At 39.8% G+C, this 24,181-nt stretch overlaps 1 pseudogene; it reads right to left on the bottom strand.

Moving 5' to 3' along the window:
- Positions 1–16,513: 16,513 nt before the first annotated feature.
- On the bottom strand, positions 16,514–23,784 carry LOC126081531 (trypsin-like; annotated as a pseudogene).
- Positions 23,785–24,181: the final 397 nt, after the last annotated feature.

The following is a 24,181-nucleotide window of genomic DNA, read 5'->3' as shown; positions in this document are numbered from 1 at the left end:
GAGAGTGTTGACATGTTGTGGCATTATTAACCACTGTCATACAAGAATATGTGTAGTGTTTAATGAGAAACTAGTTCTGTAAACCTCCATCTAAAGTTCAATAAAAAAAAAAGAAAGAAAGAAAACTTCCTGCATCCCACTTCGGTGAGTGGCTTCTGGGGTCTTTAAGGCTAGTAAGCAGCCATCTTAAATGCATCTATTGGTCCCAACCCACCTGGAGCAAAGGAGGATGAAGAACACCAAAGACACAAGGAAAACATGAACCCAAGACATAGAAAGGGCCACATAAACAGAGACTCCATCAGCCTGAGACAGGAAGAACTAGATGTTGCCCAGCTACCACCAATGACTGCCCTGACGTGGAACACAACAGAGAGTCCCTGATGGAGTAGGAGAAAAGTTGGGTGCCGAACTCAAATTTTAGTATAAAGACCAAACTTAATGGTCTGGCTGAGACTGGAGGGATCCCAGAAGACTTAGTCCCCAGGCTCTCTGTTAGGCCCAAACTAAAACCATTCCTGAAGCCAACTCTTCAGACAAAGATTAGACTGAACTATAAGACATAAAATGATACTGGTGAGGAGTGTGCTTCTTAGCGCAAGTAGACACATGAGACTAAGTGGGCAGCTCCTGCTCAGACTCAAGATGAGAAGACAGAGAGGGATAGGAGCTGGTTGAATGGACATGGGAAATACAGGGTGTAGAGGAGGAGTGTGCTGTCACATTACAGGGAGAGCAATTACGGTAACATAAAAATGTGTGTAAGTTTTTGTATGAGAAACTGACTTGAATTGTAAACTTTCACTTAAAGCACAATAAAAAAAAAGAAAAAAAAATACCACAAGTGTATGTCTTTCACAGACAGAAGTTTATTGTCTCCCAGTCTAGTAGGCTGGGTGTTCAAATTCAGGGTGTTAGCTCCAGAGGAAGTCTTTCTCTGTCAGCTCTGGAGGAAGGTTCTTGTCATTAATCTTCCCCGGGACTAGCAGCTTCTCAAGAAGGAATCCTAGTTCCAAAGGACTTGTTCCGCTCCCTGCACTGGTTTCTTGGTGGTATAAGGTCCTCCTGTCTCTCTGTTCACTTCCTTTACCTTTTATCTCTTGTAAGATAAAAGGTGATGTATGCCACACCCCAGGGAAACTCCCTTTACACCGGATCAGGGATGCCACCTGAGCAAGGGTGTTACATCCCACCCTAATCCTCTCTAACATAAACTAATCTTGCCTCATTAACCACAGGCAGAGATTAGGATTTACAACCCATAGGCAAATTATATCAATCACAAAATGGAAGGCAACCACACAATACTGGGAATCATGGCCTAACCAAGTTGACACATATTTTTGGGGTATACAATTCAATCCATGACAAACACCATGGCTTGGGTCAGGTGCACTTTAGTCTTCAAGGGGATATCTTTGCTTTTTAACACTTTAAAGAGATCTTTTGCAGCAGATTTGCCCAATGAAATACGTCCTTTGATTTCTTTTCTTTTTTTTTTTTCAATTGTGCTTTAGGTGAAAGTTACAGATCAAGTTCACGTCTCATACACAAATTTATACATATTGTTTTGTGACATTAGTTGCAATCCCCACAATGTCATGGCACACTCTACCTTTCCACCTCAGGTTCCCTGTGTCCATTCAACTAGTTCCTGTCCCTTCCTGCCTTCTCATCCTGCCTCCGGATAGGAGCTGCCCATTTGGTCTTGTGTATCCGATTGAACTAAGAAGCACACCTCTCACGTCCTGTCTAATTTAAGAGTGGGCTTGAAGAATGGTTTCAGTTCTGGGTTAACAGAGTGTCCAGGTGCCGTAGTTTTGGGGGTTCCTCCAGTTTCTGTCAGACCACTAAGTCGGGCCTTTTAATGTGAATTTGAGCTCTGCTTCACATTTTTCTCCTGTTCTATTTGTGACTCTCTACTGTGTTCCCTGTTAGGGTAGTCGTTGGTGGTAGCTGAGTACCATTTAGTTCTTCTGGTCTCAGGCTGGTGGAGTCTCTGGTTTATGTGGTCTTTTAGTCTTTTGGGCTAATATTTACCTTGTGTCTTTGGTGTTCATTCTCCTTTGCTCCAAGTGGGATGGAACCAACTGATGCATCTTAGATGGCTGCTTGCAAGCTCTTAAGACCCCAGATGGCAGTCACCAAAGTGGGATGCAGAACATTTTCTTAATAAACTTTTTTATGGCAATTGATCTAGAAGTTCCCTGAAACTATGGCACCCAGGCCTGAGCTCCAGCTACTGTGTCCCTGAAAGTGCTTGGATGTGTCCAGCAAACTTCTTAGCGTTTGATTTGATCCAGTTGTGCTGACTCCCCCATATTGTGTTGTCCTTCCCTTAACCAATGTTGATCCTTGTCTACTATCTAGTTAGTGAATTCCCCTCCTCCTCCCTCCCAACTCTCGTAAACATCAAAGAATGTTTTTTTTCTGTGTTAAAACCTTTTCTTGAATTGTTATAATAATGGTTTCATACAATATTTGCCCTTATGGGTCGGAATCGACTCAAAGGCACTGGGTCTGGCTTTTTTTTTAGTTTCACTTAGCCTAATGCCCTCCAGATTCATACAAGTTGTGAAATGTTTTGAGGATTCTTCATTGTTCTTTATCATTGGGTAGTATTCCACTGTGTGTAAGTACTGCAATTTGTTAATCCATTCATTTGTGTCTTGTAGATTTTAGAGATTAGACCCTTATCAGATATGTCATAGCCAAAAAATTTTTCCAGTATGTAGGCTTTCTTTTTCTTATTGGTGAAGTTGTTTGATTAGTACAGTATTTGATTTTTAGGAGCTCCCAGTTGTCCTGTTTCTCTTCTGGTATTTGTGCATTGTTAATTATGGTTTGTATACTATTTGTGCCATGTATTAGGGCTCCTAGAGTTGTCCCTAATTTTTTTCCATGAACTTTATCATTTTAGATTTTTTATTTAGGTCTTTGATCCATTTTGAGTTAGCCTTTGTGTATGGTGTGAGGTATGGGTCCTGTTTCTTTTTTTTGCAGATGAATATCCAGTTATGCCAGCCCTATTTGTTAAAAAGACTTTCTTCTCTCCATTTAACAGACTTGGAGCCTTTGTCAAATATCAGCAGCTCGTATGTGGATGGATTTAAGTCTGGGTTCTCAATTCTGTTCCACTGGTCTAGGTATCTGTTGCTGTACCAGTACCAGGCTGTTTTGACTACCATGGCAGAATAATAGGATCTAAAATCAGATAATGTGAGGTCTCCTACTTTTTTCTTCTTCTTCAGTAGTGGTTTACTTATCAAGGGCCTCTTCCCTTTCCATATGAAGCTGGTGATTTTTTTCTCCATCTCGTTAAAAAATGCCATTGGAATCTGGATAGGGATTGCATTGTATCTGTAGATCACTTAGGGTAGAACAGACATTTTCACAATGGTGAGTCTTCCTATCCATAAACTTGGCATGTTTCTCCACTTATGCAGGTCTATTTTGGTTTCTTGCAGTAGTATTTTGTAGTTTTTTTTGTGCAGGTCTTTTACATCTCTGGTTAGATTTATTCCTAAGTATTTTATCCTCTTGGGAGCTATTGCAAATGGTATTGATTTGGCGATTTCCTTTTTGAAGTTCTCTTCGTTGTTGTTGTTAGGTTCTGTCGAGTTGGTTCCGACTCATAGCGACCCTATGTACAACAGAACGAAACACTGCCCGGTCCTGCGCCATCCTTACAATCTTTGTTATGCTTGAGCTCATTGTTGCAGCCACTGTGTCAATCCACCTCGTTGAGGGTCTTCCTCTTTTCCGCTGACCCTGTACTCTGCCAAGCATGATGTCCTTCTCCAGGGACTGATCCCTCCTGACAACGTTGGTGTAGAGGAATCCAGCTGATTTTTGTATGTTTATTTTGTACCCTGATACTTTACTTAAATCTACTAGTAGTTCCAGTAGTTTCTTGTGGATTCTCTGGGGTTTTCGGTGAGTAAGATGATATCATCTGTGAATAGGGATACTTTCACTTCTTCCTTACCAATTTGGATGCCCTTTATTTCTTTTTCTTGCCTTATTGCTCTGGCACAATGTTGAATAAGAGTGGTGATAAAGAGCACCGTGGTCTGGTTCTCATTCTCAAGGGGAATGCTTTCAGTCTCTCTCTGTTCAGAATAATGTTGGCTGTTGGCTTTGTATAAATGCTCTTTATTATGTACAGGAATTTCCCCTTTATTCCCATTTTGCTAAGAGTTTTTATCATGAATGGGTGTTGGATTTTGTCAAAGATCTTCTCTGCATCAATTGATAAGATCATGTGGTTTTATCTTTTGTTTTATTTATGTGATGGATTACACTGATTGTTTTTCTAACGTTGAACCATCTCTGCACACGTGGTATGAATCCCACTTGGTCATGATGCATTATTTTTTTGATATGCTATTGAATTCCATTGGCTAGAATTTTGTTGAGAATTTTTACATCTCTATTCATGAGGGGTATTGGTCTATAATTTTCTTTTTTTGTGGTGTCTTTACCTGGCTTTGGTATCAGGGTTATGCTGGCTTCATAGAATGAGTCCAGGAGTATTCCCTCCTCTTCTGTGCTCCAAAATACCTTTAGTAGCAGTCGTGTTAACTCTTCTCTGAAAGTTGTGTAGAATTCTCCAGTGAAGCCATCCAGGCCGGCCAGGTTTTTTTTTTGTTGTTGTTGTTATTGGGAGTTTTTTTTTTTTTTTTTTAACTACCTTTTCAATCTCTTGTTATGGGTCTGTTCAGATTTTCAGCATCATTTTGTGTGTGTTTAGATAAGTAGTGTGTTTATAAAAGTTTGTCCATTTCCTCTAGGTTTTCAAATTTTTGGAGTTTAGTTTTCCATAATACTCTGTTATGATCCTTTTTATTTCATTTGGGTCTGTTGTAATGTCCCCCATTTCATTTCTTATTTGGGTGATTTGTGTTCTGTCTTGTTTTTCTTCTTTTCGTTTGCTCAATGGTTTGTTGATTTTATGGATCTTTTCAAAGAACAACTTTTTGTCTTGTTGACCCTTTCAAATGCTTTTCTATTCTCTATTTTATTTATATCTGCTCTAATCTTTATTATTTCCTTCCTTCTGGTGCCTAAGAACTTTTTTGCTGCTCTCTTTCTATTTGTTAGAGTTGTAGGGTTAATGTTTTGATTTTGGCTCTTCTTTTTTAAAAAAAATTTTATTGTGCCTTGAGTGAAAGATTACATATCAAGTCAGTCTCTTAAACAAAAATTTATACACACCTTGCTATATACTCCTAATTGCCCTCCTCCTAATGAGACAGTACACTCATTCCCTCTACTGTCTCTTTTCTAGTCCATTTGGCCAGCTTCTGACCCCCTCTACCCTCCCATCTCCCCTCCAGCCAGGAGATGACAACATAGTCTCTTGTGTCTACTTGATCCAAGAAGCTCATTCTTCACCAGTATCATTTTCTATCCCTTTGTCCAGCCCAATCCCTGTTGGAAGAGTTAGGTTTGGGAATGGTTCCTGCCTTGGGCTAACAGAAGATCTGGGGACCATGACCTCCAGAGTCCTACTAGTCTCAGTCAGACCATGAAGTCTGGTGTTTTTATGGGAATTTGGGGCCTGCATCCCACCACTCTCTTGCTCCCTCAGGGCTTCTCTGTTGTGTTCCCTGTCAGAGAAGTCCTCACTTGTAGCTGGGCACCATCTAGTTCTTCTGGTCCCAGGCTGATGTAGTCTCTAGTTTATGGGCCCTTTCTGTCTCTTGGGCTCATAATTACCTTGTGTCTTTGGTGTTCTTCATTCTCCTTTGTTCCAGGTGGGTTGAGACCAATTGGTGCAACTTAGATGGCTGCTTGCTAGCGTTTAAGACCCAGATGCCACTCTCCAAAGTGGGATGCAGAATATTATCTTAATAGATTTTATTATGCCAATTGACCTAAATGTCACCTCAAGCCATCATGCCCAAACCCCTTTGAAGCGCTGGCCTTTGAAGCTTTCAATTTATGCAGGAGACTTCTTTGCTTTTGGTTTAGTGCAGTTGTGCTGACCTTGCCTGTGTTGTGTGTTGTCTTTCACTTCACCTAAAATAATTCTTATCTATCTAATTAGTGAAAACCCCTCTCCCTCCCTTCCTCTGTCTCCCCTCTTTAAACCATCAAAGAATATTTTCTTCTCTGTTTAAACTATTTCTTGAGTTCTTATAACAGCGGTCTTATGTAATACTTGTCCTTTTGCAACTGACTAATTTTACACAGCATAATGCCTTCCAGATTCCTCCATGTTATGAAAAGTTTCACGTATTCATCAGTTCTTTATCGATGTGTAGTATTCCATTGTGTGAATAAACCATAATTTATTTATCCATTTATCTGTTGATGTGCACCTTAGTTGCTTTCATCTTTTTGCTATTGTAAACAGTGCTGCAATGAACATGGGTGTGCATATCTGTTCATGTAAAGGCTCTTATTTATCTAGGATAGATTCCAAGGAGTGGGATTGCTGGATCGTATGGTAGTTCTATTTCTAGTTTTTAAAGGAAGCACCAAATCAATTTCTAAAGTGGTTGTCCCATTTTACATTCCCACTAGCAGTGTGTAAGTGTTCCAGTCTCTCCACAACTTTTCCGACGTTTATTATTTTGTGTTTTTTGGATTAATGCCAGCCTTATTGGAGTGAGATGGAATCTCATTGTAGTTTTGAATTACATTTCTCTAATGGCTAATGATCATGAGCATTTCCTCATGTATCTGATAGCCACCTGAATGTCTTCTTTAGTGAAGTGCCTGTTCATATACTTTTCCCATTTTTTAATTGGATTATTTGTCTTTTTGTAGTTGAGTATTTGCAGTATCATGTAGGTTTTAGAGACCAAGCGCTGACTGGAAATGTCATAGCTAAAAACTTTTTCCCAGTCTGTAGGTAGTCTTTTTGCTCTTTTGGTGAAGTCTTTGGATGAGCATCAGTGTTTGATTTTTAGGAGCTCCCAGTTATCTAGTTTTTCTTCTGCCTTCTTAATAATGTTTTGTATACTGTTTATGCCATGTGTTAGGGCTCCTAACATTGTTCCTATTTTTTCGTCCATGATGTTTATTGTTTTAGATTTTATATTTAGGTCTTTGATCCATTTTGAGCTCATTTTTGTGCATGGAGTGAGGTATGGGTCTTGTTTCATTTTTTTGCAGATGGATGTCCAGTTATGCCAGCACCTTTTGTCAAAAAGACTGTCTTTTCCCCATTTAACTGACTTTGGGCCTTTGTCAAATATCAGGGGCTCCTACTCGGGTGGATTCATGTCTGGATTCTCAATTCCGTTCCATTGGTCTATGTATCTGTGGTTGTACCAGTACCAGGCTGTTTTGACTAATGTGGCAGTATAATAGGTTCTAAAATCAGACAGAGTGAGGCCTCCCACTCTGTTCTTTTTCAGTAATGCTTTACTTATCCGGGGCCTCTTTCCCTCCCAAATGAAGTTGGTGATTTGTTTCTCCATCTCATTTAAAAAATGTCATTAGAATTTGGATAGGGATTGCATTGTATCTATAGATTGCTTTGGGTAGAATAGATATTTTTACAATGTTAAGTCTTCCTATCCATGAGCAAGGTAGGGTAAGATTTACATCTAGGGTAAGATTTATTCCTAGGAATTTTATCTTCTTGGGGGCTACAGTAGATTGTATTGATTTGGTGGTTTCTTCTTCAATGTTCTTTTTGTTGGTGTAGAGGAATCCAACTGATTTTTGTATGTTTATCTTTTATCCTGATACTCTGCTGAACTCTTCTATTAGTTCAAGTAGTTTTCTTGAGGATTCTTCAGGGTTTTCTGTGTATAAGGTCATGTCATCTGCAAATAGAGGTACTTTTATTTCTTCCTTACCAATCTAGATGTCCTTTATTTCTTTATCTTGCCTGATTCCTCTGGCTAGTTCCTTCAGCACAATGTCAAATAAGAGTAGTGATAAAGGGAATCCTTGTCTGCTTCCTGATCTCAAAAGAAATGCTTTCAGACTCTCTCCACCTAGGATGATGTTGGCTGTTGGCTTTGTTTAAATGCCCTTTATTATGTTGAGGAATATTCCTTCTCTTCCTATTTTGCTGAGAGTTTTTATCATGAATGGGTGTTGAACTTTGTCAAATGTCTTTTCTGGATCAATTGATAAAATCATGTGACTCCTGTCTTTTGTTTTATTTATATGATGGATTACCTTAATTGTTTTTCTCATATTGAACCATCCCTGCATACCTGGTATGAATCCCACTTGGTCAGGGTGAATTATTTTTTTGATATGTTGTTGAATTCTATTGGCTAGAATTTTGTTGAGGGTTTTTGCGTCTAAGTTCATGAGGGATATAGGTCTGTAATTTTCTTTTTTTTTGTGGTGTCTTTACCTGGTTTTGGTATCAGGGATATGCTGGCTTCATAGAATGAGTTTGGGAGTATTCTGTCCTTTTTTATGTTCTGAAATACCTTTAGTAGTAGTGGTGTTAATTCTTCTCTGAAAGTTTTGTGGAACTCTGCAGTGAAGCCATCCAGGCCAGGGCTTTTTTTTTTGGTTGGGAGTTTTTTGATTACTTTTTCAATCTCTTCTTTTGTTATGGGTCTATTTAGTTGATCTACCTCTGTTTGTGTTAGTTTAGGTAGGTAGTGTGTTTCTAGGAATTCATCCATTTCTTCTAGGTTTTCAAATTTGTTAGTGTACAATTTTTCGTAGTAATCTGATTTTTTAATTTCATTGGGTCTGTGGTAATATCGTCCATCTCATTTCTTATTTGGGTTATTTGCTTCCTCTCCTGTTTTTCTTTTGTAGTTTGGCCAATGGTTTATCAATTTTTAAAATTTTTTCAAAGAACCATCTTTTGGTCTTGTTAACTGTTTCAATTTTTCTGTTTTCTATTTCATATAATTCTGCTCTAATTTTTATTATTTCCTTTCTTCTAGTGCCTGAAGGTTTCTTTTGTTGCTCTCTTTCTATTTGTTGAAGCCGTAGGGATAATTCTTTGATTTTGGCCCTTTCTTCTTTTTGGATGTGTGCATTTATTGATATAAATTGACCTCTCGTCATTGCTTTTGCCGTGTCCCAAATGTTCTGATAGGAAGTGTTTTCATTCTCACTGGATTCTATGAATTTCTTTATTCTATCTTTAATGTCTTCTATAACCCAGTCTTTTTTGAGCAGTGTATTGTTCAGTTTCCAAGTTTTTATTTCTTTTCCCAACTTTTTCTGTTATTGATTTCTACTTTTATGGCCTTATGGTCAGAGAAGATGCTTTGTAATATTTTGATGTTTTGAATTCTGCTAAGGCTTGCCTTATGACCTAATATAGTGGTATATTCTAGAGAATGTTCCTTGTGCACTAGAAAAGAAAGTATACTTGGCTGCTGTGGGGTGGAGTGTTCTGTATATGTTTATAATGTTGAATTGGTTGATTTTGGCCTTTAGATCTTCCGTGTCTTTATTGAGCTTCTTTCTGGATGTCCTGTCCTTCACCAAAAGTGGTCTGTTGAATGCTCCTACTATTACTGTGGAGCTGTCTATCTCAGTTTTCAACACTGTTAGAAGTTGTTTTATGTATCTTGCAGGACTGTCATTGGTTGCATAAATATTTAATATGGTTATATCCTCCTGGTTTACTGTCTCTTTAATCATTATATAGTGTCCTTCCTTATCCTTTGTGGTGGATTTAACTTTAAGGTCTATTTTTTCAGAAATTAATATTGCCACTCCTGCTCTTTTTTGATTGTTGTTTGCTTGATATATTTTTTTCCATCCTTGGAGTTTTAGTTTGTTTGTGTCTCTTAAGGTGTGTCTCTTGTAGGCAGCATATAGACAGATTGTGTTTTTTTATCCATTCTGCCACTCTCTATCAGTGCATTTAGTCCATTAACATTCAGGGTAATTATGGATAGGTATGAGTTTAGTGCTGTCATTTTGATGTCTTTTTTTGTGTGTGTGTTGTTGACAGATTCTATTTCCCACTTGATTTTTTGTGCTGGGTAGTTTATCTTTGTACACTGTCTTTTCCTCTTCTTCATGGTTGTTGATTTTCTTTCTGCTGAGTCTCTATTTTTTTCTTGTGTTTTATTGATGAGTTTTTTTTAGGATAGTTAGTCTCCTTTGTGGTTACCTTAATATTTACCCTTAGTTTTGTAAATTTAAACATAACTTTTATTTCTTTATATCACCTTGTCTTCCTCTCCATATGAAAGATCTATGACTACATTTCTTAGTCTCTCTTTATTATTTCGATGCTGTCTTCTTTTACATAATGACATCACTGTTTCCCTGTTTTGAGCACTTTTTTTTATTTTGATTTATTTTTGTAATTTCCGTGTCTGGGTTAACCTCTGACTGTTTTGTCCAGTGTTCTAGTCTTGGGTTGATACCTGATATTATTGATTTTCTAACCAAAGAACTCTCTTTAGTATTTCTTGTAGTTTTAGTTTGGTTTTTACAAATTCCCTAAACTTCTGTTCATATGGAAATGTCCTAATTTCACCTTCATATTTGAGAGACAGTTTCTCTGGATATGTGATTCTTGGCTGGCAATTTTTTTCCTTCAGTGCTGTATATAAGTCATCCCATTGCCTTCTTGCCTGCATGGTTTCTGCCAAGTAGTCTGAGCTTATTCTTATTGACTCTCCTTTATAGGTGACTTTTCATTTATCCTGAGCTGCTCTTGAAATTCTCTTTTTATCTTTGGTTTTGGCAAGTTTGATTATAATATATGTTGGTGACTTTCTTTTAGCACCTACCTGATGTGGAGTTCGATAAGCATCTTGGATAGATATCTTCTCATCTTTCACAATATCAGGGAAGTTTTCTGACAATAAACCTTCAACAATTTTCTCTGTATTTTCTGTTATCCCTCCCTGTTCTGGTACTCCAATCACTTGTAGGTTATTTCTCTTGATAGAGTTCTACACGATTCTTAAGGTTTCTTAATTTTTTTTAATTCTTTTATCTGATTTTTCTTCAAATATATTGGTGCCAAGTGCTTTATCTTCAAGGTCACCAATTCTGCCATTCACTTGTTTGATTCTGCTCCTCTGACTTTCTGTTGAGTTGTCTAATTCTGTACTTTATTGTTAATCTTCTGAATATCTGATTGCTGTCTCTCTATGGATTCTTGCAGCTTATTAAATTTTTCATTATGTTCTTGAATAACCTTTTTAATTTCTTCAACTGTTTTATCTGTGTGTTCCTTGGCTTCTTCTGCCTATTGTCTGATCTCCTTTCTGATACCTTGAAGATTTCAGTATATTAATATTTTGAATTCTGCTTCTGGTAATTCCAGAAAGCCACCTTCATCCAGAAGATCCTTTGATTCTCCGTTTTGAGAGCTTGTTGCAACAATCATGGTCTGCTTCTTTATGTGGCTTGATATTGACTTTTGTCTCCGATCCATCTGTAAGTTATTGTGTTAGTTTTTTTTATGTTTGCTTATTGTATCCTAGTTTCTTGCTTTGTTTTGTTTTGATATGCCCAAATGGGATGCTTGAATGAGCTAGCTTGATTATTTTCACTTTTGGAGCTCTGGTGTGCTGTCACCAAATGGCTAGAGCTGTTAGTAGGTATATGAGCTTATGAGTCTTTTCACTTTTCTTGTGTGGATTCAGCTCAGGTATCCAGGTAGCTGGTCATCAAGTGTGTGGTTCATGCTCTGTCCTACAGTCTTAGAGGGGCAGGGGTGTTTGGTGTTGGTACCGGTATCTGGTTATCACACGGGGTCACACTTTGAACAGGGCATGAGGCTGAGAACCATCTCCTGAATGTCTCTGAGGAAAGTGTGTCCCTGTTCTCTAGAGCGAACAGGTGAGTGGGTTCTGCAGACAGACCATGGGCACCCAATGCTTTTGGTTGTTAGGACTGGGTGGTACCAGTTATCCTTGAACCCCTGTCATGGGTGGCTGGGTGACCTGAGTGGAGCAACCAGTCCTTAGGCCCCTGATGTGGGTAGGTGAGGACCCTGTTTAATAGGCAAAGTGGTGTCAAATATCAAACACCCACCTCTCCACCACACCACTTAAACAGCTACAGTCTGCCAGCAGGGGTCTATTCTCCTGAAATAGGCCCACATGGGTCTATGCAGAGGCGAAAGCTATTTAAAGTTCATGGAGCATTTATGCCTGGACAGGAGCTGCTTCTGTCCTGACCTCCCCAGGTTAGTGGAGCTGGCAAATTATCTTTTCCCCATGTTGTGAATTTAGTCCTTCTCCAAGTCCGGGAGCATGTGTTGGGGCACTCAAATGGGCCTATCTCAGGCCCACGGAAAAGAACAACCACTGAAGCCAGCTTGGGGGCAGGGGATGTGGTAAAGTATATGCAAGTACTTAGCTTTTGCTGAGAGTGCCATTCTTTTCTGGTTCCGGAGGTATGAGTAAAAGACCTATATAAAACAAAACTACAAAACACTACTGCAAGAAACCAAAATAGATCTACATAAATGGAAAAGCACACCATGTTCATGGATAGGTAGATTTAACATTGTGAAAATGACAATTCTGCCCAAAGCGATTTACAAATACAACGCAGTCCAGATTCAAATACCAGTAACATTCTTTAAAGAGATGGAAAAACTTGTCATTAGCTTTATATGGAAAGGGAAGAAGCCCGGATAAGTAAAGCACTATTGAAGAAGAAGGATAAAGTAGGAGGACTCACACTACCTGACCTCAGAAGCTACTATACAGCTACAGTAGTCAAAACAGTCTGATACTAGTACAACAACAGATACATTGACCAATGGAACAGAATTGAGAACCCAGATGTAAATCCATCCACCTATGGTCACCTGATCATTGACAAGGGCCCTAAGTCCATCAAATGGGGAAAAGATAGTCTTTTTTAAAAAAAAATGGTGCTGACAAAACCAGATATCCATCTGAGAAAAAAATGAAACTGGGCCCATACCTCACACCATATACAAAAACTAACTCAAAATGGATCAAAAACCTAAATATAAAGCCCAAAACCATGAAATTCTTAGAAGAAAAAATAGGATAAATGCTAGAAGCCCTAATATATGGTATTAACAGGATACAAACCACAACCAACAAAACACAAGTTCCAGAAGATAAGGTAGATAACTGGGATCTTCTAAAAAGTAAAGACTTAAGCTCAAAAGAGTAAAAAAGAGAACCTATAGACTGGGAAAAAATTGGGGGCTATTACAAATCAGACAAATGTCTAATCTCTAAAATCTATAAGAAAATCCAACACCTGTACAACAAAAAGACAAATAATCCAATTAAAATATGGGCAAAGGAAATGAACAGACATTTCACAAAAGAAGACATTCAAGGGGCCAACAGACACATGAGGAAATGCTCACGATCTCTAGCCATTAGAAAAATGCAAATCAAAACCACACTGAGATGCCATCTCACCCCAGCATTACTGGGAGGAATCAATAAAACAGGAAAGAACAGATGTTGGAGAGCTCTGGGGAGTTTGGAACTCCTATGCACTGCTGGTGGGAATACAAAATGATACGACTATTTTTAAAAAGTGTTTAGAAAGCTAGAAATAGAAATACCATATGATCCAGCAATCCCACTCCTAGGAACGTATCCTAGAGAAATAAGTGTCATCCATGGACAAACATATGCACTCCCGTGTTCACTGCAGCATTGTTCACAATAGCAAATAGATGGAAACAACCTAGATGCCCATCAGCAGATGAATGGATAAACAAACTGTGGTACATACGCACAATGGTATATTACACAATGACAAAGAACAATGATGAATCTGTGAAGCATCTAATGACATGGATGTATCTGGAGGACATTATGCTGAGTGGAATAAATCAATCACAAAAGGACAAATATTGTATGAGACCACTACCATAAATACACATGGAAAGGTTTACATACAAAAAGAAACAACCTCTGATGATTACAAGGGAGAGGAAGCATGGGGACAGAAAAACACTCAATAGACAATAGATAAGTGGAAACTTTGGTGAAGGATAATACAGTACACAATATTGGGGAAGCCAGCACAACCTGTAAAAGGCAAGGTCTTGGTAACTCCATAGACACATCCAAACTCCCTGAGGGACCAAATTGCTGGGCTGAGGGCTGTGAGGACCATGATCTTGGGGAATTTCTAGTTAAATTGGTGTAACATAATTTATAAAGAATGTCCTACATTCTACTTTGGTGAGTAGCATCTGGGGTCTTAAAAGCCTGTGAATGGCCATACACCACTGGTCTCACCTTTTTGGGAGCAAGGAAAAATGAAGAAAACTAAAGACACAAGGGAGAGATTAGCCCAAAGGACTAGTGGACCACATCTACCACCGCCTCCACCAGACTGAGTCCAGAACAAGGAGATGGTGTCCTGCTACCACCACTGACTGCTCTGACAGTTATCACAATAGATGGTCCCTTACAGAGCTGGAGAATATGTGAAACAAAACTCTAACTCAAAAAGAAATACCAGACTTCCTTGCCTTACAGAGACCAGAGAAACCCTGAGAATATGGCCACTGGAACCCTTTCAGCTCAGTAATGAGGTCACTCCTGAGGTTCACCCTTCAGCCAAAGACTGAACAGGCCCATGGAACAAAACAACACTAAAGGGGCACACCAGCCCTGCGGCAGGGGCTGGAAGGAAGGAGGGAACAGGAAAGCTAGTAGTTCACCCAGGGTTGAGAAGGGGGAGTGTTGACATGTTGTGGGGTTTTTAACCAATGTCATAGAACAATGAGTGTACTAACTCTTTGATAAGAAAGTAGTTTGTTCTGTGAACCTTCATCTAAAGTACAATAAAACAAAATGATGAAAAAAATGGTTGCAGCAGAACATTAAGAGGTAATTTCCAGAAATTCAAGTTAGATTCAGAAGAGTGTGTAGAATAAGGGATATCATTGCTGATGGCAGATGGATCTTGGTTGAAAGCAGAGGATACCAAAAAGATGTTTACCTGTGTTTTATTGACTATGAAAGGCATTCTACTGTATGGAGCATGACAGATTATGGATAATATTCCAAGAATGGGAATTCCAGAACACTTAATTGTACTTATTAAAAACCTGTACACAAAACAAGAGGCAGTAGTTCTAACAGAACAAGGGGGTACTGTGTGGTTTAAAGCCAGAAAAGATCTGTATCAGGGTTATATCCTTTTACCATACTTACTCAATCTGTATGTGGAGGAAATAATTTGAGAAGCTGGACTGTATGACAAAGAATGGGGCATCAACATTTGGAGGAAGACTCATTAACAAACTGCATTATGCAATGACACAAATTTGCTAGCTGAAAAAGAAGTGGATTAAAAGCATTTATTGTTGAAGGTCAAAGACTACAGCCTTCAGTATGAATTACAGCTCAACACGAAAAAAACAAAAATCTCACAACCGTACCAATAAGCAACATCATGATAAATGGAGGAAACCTTGAAGTTGTCAAGAATTTCATTTCACTTGGATCCTCGAACAACACCCATGAAAGGAGCAGTCAACAAATCAAAAGACACATTGCATTGGGCAAATCTGTCTGCAAAAGATCGTTTTAAAGTGATATAATCAAAGATGTCACCTTGAGGACTAAGGTGTGCCTGACCCAAGCCATGGTGTTTTCAATCACCTCATATGCATGGAAAAATGGTCAATGAATAAAGAGTACTGAAGAAAAATTAACGTTTTGAACTGTGGTTTTGGTAAAGTATACTGAATATACCGTAGACTACTAGAATGAACAAATCTTTCTTGAAAGAAATATAGCCAGAACGCTCTTTAGAAGCGAGGATAGCAAGATGGTGTCTGACATATTTTGGACATGTTATCAGGAGAGATCAATCCCTGGAGAATGACATCATACAGGGTACAGTAGAGGGTCATCTAAAAAGAGAAATACCCTCAATGAGATGGATTGACACAGTGGGTGCAACAATGGGCTGAAGCATAACAGCTGTGAAAAATGTGAAGGACTGGACAGTGTTTCCTTCTCTTTTACACAGTGTCACTATAAATACAAAATGACTAGATTGCACCTCACAACAACATACCTGTGGTTATAATCCCATTTGGGAACGATTTTCTTTGTTATGTTAATGTGGCAGTATTAGTGTAGGGTGTGTCTTAAATCAATCTGTTTTAAGGAGATATGAAAGGAGCAGATAAAGAAATCAGAGAAGGGGAAAGATGGATGTCATGCCCTGTGAAGATCTCTAAGGAGCTAAGGAATAGAATCTGAAAAGAGAAAAGGACCTTCTCCCAGAGCCAACAGAGAGAGAGCATTCCCCTATATATTTCATGGAGAATTTGGACTTCCATCCTCTTAAACTGTGAGAAAACAAATTTCTACTTGTTAAAGCCACCCACTTGTGCCATTTCTGTTACAGCAGAACTGCATAATTAAGAGAGTAGGTGATTAGTGAATTTATATCCATTAGACTGAATGAATGACTAGATCATCTTCAAATTCTCTCTTAGTATATTTTTCAATACTATGTGCACCTTCTCACTTACCAACCATCTCAATAGAACATTCATAATATCAAGAAAGGACCACTCTTAGAAGAAGTGTGGTACATGATGGAATGCTTTATTTAGATACTGTTTTCAGGTGTGGGAGGAAGGTGAGTTTGACTAGCGGGGGATGGATCATGGAGAGGTACAGGTGTCTAGCAGGTGTCTAGTTGGCAGTGATGGTCTCCTGAATCCAGCTCATGTAGTTACAGACCTTGGTGTAGACTCCAGGTTTGCCTCTCTTAGCACAGGCATAGCCCCAGGAAACAATGCCCTGAAGCTCTCCATTGCAGACCGTGGGGCCACCAGAGTCACCCTGAGCAAAAGTAAAGAGACAGTCATGACTCTCACCTGGGCCTAAACCTATTGCCGTTGAGTAGATTTTGACTAATAGATACCCTATAGGACAGAGTTCTCGATGGAAACAGGTTTTTTTTTTTTAGGACAGAGTAGAACTACTCCATAGGGTTTCCAATGAACTCCTGGTAGATTTGAACTGCTGACATTCTGATTAGCAGCTGAGCTCCTAACCACTATACCACCAGGGTTTCTTGGGCCTAAATGGGAGAAAACTAAGGACAGCCCTCCATTAGCCTGATGCTGTCTTCCTAGGCTACCATCCTCAAGGAAGAAACTTCTCTTTACCTGAAAATCCAACCCTCAGTCTCTCTGCTCTACCCCATTCCTCCTCATCCTCACTTCCAGCTCCATTTCTTTCCACAGATGCAGGCCAGTAGGGCCAAGAACAGTAAGGACTAGGGAGATTTAATGTTGCCCAGCTAATCCTACTCCTTCCACAAAAGTTCCTTTCCACAGTACAAAACCAAAACAAACCAAACCTGCTGCCTTTGAGTCGATTCCAACTCAAAGTGACCCTATCAAACAGAGTAGAACTGCCTCATAGGGTTTCCAAGGAGCACCAGGTGTATTCAAACTGCCGACACCTTTTGGTTAACAGCCATAGCTCTTAACCACTACACCACCAGGGAATATGTATACTCTTGCAAAATTCACCCTGACATACTGTTGGCTGACCATCTTCTGTGTATCTTTAGGTTTAATGGTTACCCGAAGAAAGAAAGAAACTCTATAATTCTCCCAAAGCTACCACTCACCCCTCATTATCAGTTCCACAGTCCTATAATTCATCCTATAACTATCACCACACCATGCATAATCAATCCTCCATGTTCCAGAAAAAGGGAAATTTGATGGAGCAGAGTGAGACTGAGATGGGGGGAGAAGAAGGGCAGAGAAATGAACCTGGCAAGAGTCCTTGCGACCTTCCAGGAAGCCCACACAAATCATGTTCCTGGTGATCTTGCCTGGGTAGGCATTGAGGCAGACACTGTCAGAGAGGATGGGGGCATCAAGACACTGCAAGGGGTCTGGGTAGTGGGCTGTTTGGGGCAAAAGTAAAAATGAAAGGAGATTACCCACACTATTCCTGGAATTCTCATCCCAGTGCCTCCCCCCTCCTCCTCAACACTCCCATCCTTACTTTCAGATTGCAAACGGCTTCTAGTTTGGGAGAACAACATTGTTCTATAATTTCTAATCAGAAAGCTCTTCTCTCTTTGACGTGAGCCTCAGTGAGCACAGGCCTCAAGTCTAGAGGCTTTATTCTCAAGCAAATCTACGCAGCGGGCAGTAACAAATCCCATAGTCTCTGTTCTATTTACTTCCCCAGTGTGTAGTTGTCTCAGCATTCATTACTAACCACCCTTCATGTGAATACCCTGGCATGTTTATTACACAGTTCATTTTTGATGTGTCTTCTGCATGGTCTCAGCAAAGGGGTCTTCCTCATTTCCATTAATATATTCTAAGACCCCATATGCCCCCAAACTGTCCTCTGGGAAGCTTGTGTTGAGTAGAAGCTTGGGCTAAGAAACCTTCAGTGTGCCTGCCCCTACAAAGACTCTCAGACTGGACATTTTAGTTCCAGGGGCACTTACGGCCAGATTTTATTGTTGCCCCAGCCGGAGATGAGGCACTCAGTGGGGTCATGGACACAAGACGTTGGTAGAGAGACCGTGGATACCCAAGAGTTGATGGTAGCAGGAGACTTCAGTTTAATCAGCATGATGTCATTATCGATGGTAGTTGAGTTGTAGTCTGGGTGGGGGATGATCTTGGTCTCATTAATGAACTGCTCGTTGCCCTCAAGGACTGCCATGTTGTGTTCTCCCAGATGCACCTCGATTTTACTGGGTTAAAAGATTAAAAGTTTCCTAAGTATCCAACTTGAGGCCCCCCTACCTCCCAACCACTCCCGTCATGAGTACCAGCACAGACAGCAGCCCCTTTGAGGGTTCATTGATGGTTGTGCACTCAAGGTAGACCTACGAGACACAGTGAGGTGAAGCTAGTCCCGAGGTAAGTGTCACCACAAGCACAAACTCATAGCCTCCATCTTGTTGGACTTGACAAATATAGGAACAGGATAAAAATGATCCAGATAAAAGAGTGGGAGAGGAAAGGGCATTGGTGGTTGATCGGCACCTGCCCTTCCTTCTCTGTTGGATTACTGATTATTGTAGGGAGATGAGGCAAGAGTCAGAGTGAGACAAAATATTAAGGGAACAGAATAAGTCAAGCTTATTTTTAATGTTATACTGGAAATTTCATGTGCTTCATTTCCTCAACATGCCATTGTTTTGGCTGAGCTATAATCTCTAGGACTACTTCCTCCATTCATGTCCCAGGCTTTTTCTGAGGATACTTCCCCACCCACCACTCCTACTCCACACACCCCCAAAAAGTTAGTCCAGTCATATGGGAGGACATCAAGGGAACCCTGAAGGCTCCTGTCCATGCTGACAACCTTCTCCACACCATACAACACTTGGGGGAACAGAGGGGCTCTTAGAAGTTGGATGCTTCACCCCTCAAGACTGACTCTAGGTTTTTCTGGCTTTGGCATGGCTGGGGAATGCATATATCTTCAAACCCTGGGACATGGTGTTGACACTTACTGCTCCTAGCAGTGAGCTGAAGACACCACCCACTGGTCAGTGATGAGAGAGCCACCACAGTAGTGATTGCCATTGTTCAGGGACACCTGGTAGGGGAGGGAATTCTTCAGACAGGTGTAGCCCCCAAAGATCTTGTCATCATCAGTGGTGAAAGCAGCTGAAAGGAGAAAGTCGGGAATGCCCTGTTAGGCAGATCCTTCTTGGAATTTCTATTCCACCATGTTCTTGAAATCCACCAAAACCTAACCCATTGTCACCGAGTCAATTCTGGCTCATAGAGACCCTATAGGGCAGAGTAGAACTGCCCCATAGGGTTTCCAAGGAGCACCTGGCAGATTTGAACTGCAGACCTCTTGGCTAGCAGCCATAATATTAAACCACTACGCCACCAGCGTTTCCGAAGCTCTTGCAGAATAGAGAGAAAAAAGATTCCAATGTTCTCTTTACCCACATAACCAGGAAATGGTGCTTTTCATGTAATTTATCTCAAAATCTTGTTATTTCATATCTTTAACATGCACTCTACTTAAACGCCATTATGATAAAAGTGAAAACCCGTTGTCGTCTAGTCTATTCTGATGCATAGCGACCCTGAAGGACAGAGTAGAATTGTTCCACAGGACTTCCAAGGAGTGGCTGGTGGATTGGAACTGTTAACCTTTGGGTTAGAAGCCAAATGTTTAACCACTGAGCCACCAGGGCCCCACCAATATAAGTATTTTATTTTCAATTTGTGCTTTAAATTTGGTAAATGGGTTAATATTTACATGTGTACCATACACACACACGAACAAACACACAAGGTTCAGAGACCCTTTACACCACTATCTGAGGGTATAAAGAACACTTTTTTCACAGAGCTCTGCTCAGCAGCCTTGCAAAGAGGTCTTAATTACAGCTTTGCATTATCACAGGGTGTTTGTTTTTGGTGGTTGGCATATGATCTCCCCATGAGATAAGGATAAGAAAGGGCTTACAAGCTTTATTTATTTATTTATTTTTTACAAGCTAACTGAGAAAGTTCTGACCTGGACAAAAAATGGAGTTTTGTACTTTTGTTCCCCAAATTTCTCTTCTTGTTTGTAGCCTAAGGTTTCAGAAAGTCATTTCACAAAACAGTATCAAGTCTCTCTCCACAGCCTTTCCCTCTATTCCAATTGTCTATACAGCATTCTTTAATTAATTTAGCATTGTTAACATTGGTCCTCTAATTTATCAAAATTTTCTGCAACTCCAAAAGTCTATGATTATTTATATGAGCCCTACTATACAAGGATTTTAAGATAGCTTTATGGAAGAATTTCCCAGATGTCTAGACAAATTGGCTGGGATTATGCCTGCCCAAAATGGGAAAATTTAGTATTCAGTCTTTGTAGTATAAAATTTAGTAATCTAAAATAGAAATACCCAAATCTTTATTTCTTTTCATGATTGAAAAACATATTATTTTACACCAGAGAGAATTCACTGGCAAAGATATTATAAACACAAGCCATAACTTTTACTCATGAGGAATAAAATGTTCCCACCCACTAAGAGTTTCAGAGTCTCTTCTGACATTCACTTTGGTCTTTTCTTTCTTTTTAATAACCTCTTGCTTTCTTCATGTATGGTGTCCTTAATGTCGTTTCACAACTCATCTGGTCTTTGATCATTAGTGTTCAACATGTCAAATCTATTCTTGAGATGGTCTCTAAATTCAGGTGGGATATACTCAAGGTCATACTTTGACTCTTGTGGACTTGTTCTAATTCTCTTCATTAAAAAGACAGGAAAAAAAGAAAAGACCAAAATGGATGTCAGAAGAGACTCTTAAACTTGCTCTTGAACATCAAGTAGCTAAACCAAAAGGAAGAAATGTCAAAGTAAAAGAATTGTACAGAAGATTTCAAAGAGCTGCTCGAGAAGACAAAGTGAAGTATTATAATGACACATGCAAAGAGCTGGAGATAGAAAACCAAAAGAGAAGAACACACTCAGCATTTATCAAGCTGAAAGAATTGAAGAAAAAATTCAAGCCTCGAATTGCAATAGTGAAGGATTCTATGGGGAAACTATTAAACGATGCAGGAAGCATCAAAAGTAGCTGGAAGGAATACACAAGTCATTACACCAAAAAGAATTGGTCGATGTTCAACCATTTCAAGAGGTAGCATATAATCAGGAACCAATGGTACTGAAGGAAGAAATCCAAGCTGCACTGAAGGCATTGGCATAAAACAAGGCAGAATATCAATTGAAATGTTTCAACAAATGGATGCAGCAATGGAAGTGCTCACACATCTATGCCAAGAAACTTGGAAGACAGCTACCTGACGAATTGACTGGAAGAGATCCATATTTATGCCTATTCCCAAGAAAGGTGATCCAACCAAATGTGGAAATTATCAAACAATGTTAATATCACATGTAAGTAAAATTTTGCTAAAGATCATTCCAAAGTGGTTGCAGCAGTATGTCGATAGGGCATTGCCAGAAATTCAGGCTGGATTCAGGAGAGGATGTGGAACCAGAGATACATCATTGCTGATGTCAGATGAATCCTGGCTGAAAGCAGAGAATACCAGAAAGATGTTTACCTGTATTTTATTGACTATGCAAAGGCGTTTGACTGTGTGGATCATAACAAATTATGGATAACATCGTGAAAAATGGGAATTCCAGAACACTTAATTGTGCTCATGAGGAACCTGTACATAGATCAAGAGGCAGTTTTCCAACAGAACAAAGGGATACTGCGTGGTTTAAAGTCAGGAAAGGTGTGCATCAGGGTTGTTTCCTTTCACCATACCTATTCAATCTGTATGCAGAGCAAATACTTTGAGAAGCTGGACTATATGAAGAAGCATGAGGCATCAGGATTGGTGTAAAACTTATTATAATAACCTGGGTTACACAGATGACACAACCGTGCTTGCTGAAAGTAAAGAGGACTTAAAACACTGATGAAGCTCCAAGGCCACAGCTTTCAGTACGAATTATACCTCAACATAAAGAAAACAAAAATCCTAAAAACTGGACCAATAGGCAACATCATGATAAACAGAGAAAAGATTGAAGCTGTCAAGGATGTCATTTTACTTGGATACACAATCAACACCCATGGAAGCAGCAGCCAAGAAATCAAAAGACAAGTTGCATTGGGCAAATCTGCTGCAAAAAGCCTATTTAAAGTGATGAAAAGCAAAGACGTCACCTTGAAGACCACTAAGACCATGGTATTTTCAATAGCATCATATGCATGCGAAAGCTGGACAATTAAGAAGGAAGATGGAAGAAGAATTGACTCCTTTGAATTGTGGTATTGGCAAAGAATATTGAGTACGCCATGCACTGCCAAAGGAACAAACAAATCTGTCTTGGAAGAGGTACAACCAGAGTGCTCCTTAGAGGCAGGGATGGCGAGACGGCATCTTACATACTTTGGACATGTTGTCAGGAGAGATCAATCCCTGGAGAAGGACATCATGGTTGGTAAAGTACAGGGTCAACAAAAAAGAGAAAGACCCTCAACGAGATGGATTGACACAGTGTCTGCAACAGGGGGTTCAAGCATAACAACAATTGTGGGTATGGCGAAGGACTGGGCAGTGTTTCCTTCCATTGTACATAGGGTAGCTATGAGTCAGAACTGACTCAATGGCACCTAACAACAACCCGCAACAATCTCCTAAGATCCCTTTGATTTAGTTCTTTACTGAGAGACCTGGGCTTTGACAATAATAGACTCTTCAAGAAGCGCAAGTTTAGTCCCAATTACTAGTACAAATGGTTAAGCACTCCACGATCAACTGAAAGGTTGGCAGTTCAATTCCACCCAGAGGCAACCGATGACCTACTTGCAGAAAATCAGTCACTGAAAACCCTATGGAGCACATTCTACTCTGACATGTGTTGGTGCACCATGATCAGACTTAACAGCAAGTATATACATATATGTATGTGTATATATAAACGTATGTGTGTGTGTATATATGTATGTGTATAAAATTTACTAACACCAAGTTCTTAGAATTGTCAAGACAGACACGTCCTTAATGTGGACTAGTTTTCCCTGCTTCTCTCCTTCTTCATAGCTTTTACCTGTCTTTTGAAGTTCAGAACTCGTCCTGCCTCTTTAGGCTTCCACCCTGGGCACTCCTGCTCACCGTGATCTTCCTCACCTGCAGCACTTGTACCCAAGTGAGATTTAAGTACGTATAAGTTCCAACGTGCTGGGCTTCTTGACTGCAGAAGCTACGTGTAATATTCATTGTTGTCGTCCAGAGCACACACTTAAACATGTGGTAGACACCTGTGAGAGACACCCACTGACTCATTACAAGAGACTCACCAGCAGCTCCCAGGAGAGTGAGGATGATGAAGGCCTTCATGGTTGCTTACTGGATCCAGGCTGGAGAATAGGATGAAGAGGTATCCTCCACAGCTATTTATACTTCCAGACTAGTCATTACCATCCATGGTCATGGGTGCTGGAAACGTGATATCACTGAAAACTCAAAAATCCAAATTTAGAATTGAAATTTGTGTCAGGTGCAGAATAATTCGGCATCACAACCAATCATCTGCCTTTGTCCACTTTGACAAAGTGTTGTGGGAATGGAAGTTATGAACTCATCTGGTGGAAACTGTTCCCCGCAAGAGCAAAGTAAGTTGGCATAAGGCCACAGGGCACAGCTACAGGTGTCCTGATTCCCAAACAAATTCTTAGGTACTTGGTTTTTCTGGCTGTGTACGTCCAACTGAAGTACTATCTCGAAACTTCACTCTTGATGTATACTTA

This window comes from Elephas maximus, chromosome 8 (genome assembly GCF_024166365.1).
Source record: "Elephas maximus indicus isolate mEleMax1 chromosome 8, mEleMax1 primary haplotype, whole genome shotgun sequence".
In the NCBI taxonomy this organism is placed as follows: domain Eukaryota; kingdom Metazoa; phylum Chordata; class Mammalia; order Proboscidea; family Elephantidae; genus Elephas; species Elephas maximus.
The sequence above is the reverse complement of the archived record's forward strand: the minus strand, read 5'-3'. Positions and strand labels throughout refer to the sequence as shown.